The following is a 1,714-nucleotide window of genomic DNA, read 5'->3' on the forward strand; positions in this document are numbered from 1 at the left end:
TATGTATATCTATTTAATTGAAGGAGACAGCGTGATGATGGAGGCTTGTGTACGTGTGTGTTTCTGCATATGGCTGTTTAATGGCAGGAGACAGGGTAGTGGTGGAAGGCTGTGTGCTTGTATTTCTGTCTATAACTGTTTAATAACAGGAGACAGGTATTGGTGCAGTTTGGTATGTATGTGTTTCTGCATATTCCTGCTTAATGATGAGAGACAGGGTGGCGGTGGAGGGTTGTGTGTGTGTGTGTGTTTCTGCATTTTTCTGTTTAATGGCAGGAGACAGGGCGGTGGTGGAAGTTTGTGTGCTTCTGTTTCTGTCTATAACTATTTCATAATAGTGGATAGCTATTGGTGCAGGTTGATGTGTACGTGTTTCTGTGGATCCCTGTTTAATGGCGGGAGACTGGTTGGTGATGGATGGTTGTGTGCATTTGTGTTTTATTTATACATTTGTTAAATTGCACGAGACAGTATGTTGGTGGAGGATTGTGTGTGTGCATTGCTGTGTATTTCGTTTAATGGCAGGAGACATGGTGGTGGTAGAGGGAGATTGTGTGTGTGTGTTTCTGTGTATATATGATCAATAGCAAGAAACAACTTGGTGGTGTAGGGTTGTGAGTGTGTGTTTCTGTGTACAACTCCTTAATGGCAGGAGACTACGTGATGGTGGAGGTTGATTTGTGTGTGCTTCTGTGTATATCTGTTTGATGGTAGGAGACAGCGTGGTGGTGGAGAGTTGTGTCTGTGTGATTCTCTGTATATCTGATTAATGGCATGTGACAGGATGGCGGGGATGGATGGTTGCCTGTGTGTGTGTTCCCGTGTTAATTTGTTGAATTGCAGGAGACAGGGTGTTGGTGGAAGGTTGTGTGCATATATTGTTGTATATTTCTGTTTAATGGCAGAAGAAATTGTGGTAATGGAGGGTTGCATGTGTGTTTCTGTGTATATCTGATCAATGGCAGGGGACAGGGTGGTGGTGGAGGGCTGTTTGTGTTTGTTCCAGTATTTGTCTGCTTAATTGCAGGAGACAGTTTGGTGGTGGTCGGTGGTGTGTGTGTTTATATGTATATCTGTTCAATCGCATGACACAGGGTGGTCTTGGAGGGTTGTGTGTGTTTTTACGTATGTTGGCTTCATTACAGGAGACAGGGGATCGTGGAGTCTTGTGTGTGTATGTTTTTGTGTATACATTTTAATGGCAGGAGACAGAATGGTGGTGTAGGGTAGTGTCTCTGTGCTTCTGTGTATATCTGCTTTCTGGCAGGAGATAGGGTGGTTATGGAAAGTTGAGTCTGTGTCTCTGTATATATCTGCTTATTAGCGGTTAACAGGGTGGTGGTGGAGCGTTCTGTGTGTGCGTGTGTGTTTGTGTATATCTGTTCAAGGGCAGGAGATAGGGTGATGGTCGCGGAGGGGTGTGTTTGTGTTTCTGTGTATATCTTTTGAAGGCCAGAAGACAGGGTAGACATTGAAGATTTTGTTTTTGCGTTTCTGAATATATATATCCTTCAGGGCAGGAGACAGGGTGATGGTGGAGGATTGTGTATGTGTTTCTGCGTATATCTGTTTAATGGCAGGAGACAGGATGTTAGTGGAAGGTTGTGTGTGCGTTTGAACGTATCTCTTTAATGACAGGAGACAGCGTGGTGGTGGAGGGTAATGGGTGTGTGTTTCTGTGTATATCTGTTTACTGGAAGGAGACAGGGTGGTG

Source organism: Chiloscyllium plagiosum, unplaced genomic scaffold (assembly GCF_037043375.1).
Source record: "Chiloscyllium plagiosum isolate Xiang-an unplaced genomic scaffold, Cpla_swu_hap1 HiC_scaffold_38, whole genome shotgun sequence".
Taxonomy (NCBI): domain Eukaryota; kingdom Metazoa; phylum Chordata; class Chondrichthyes; order Orectolobiformes; family Hemiscylliidae; genus Chiloscyllium; species Chiloscyllium plagiosum.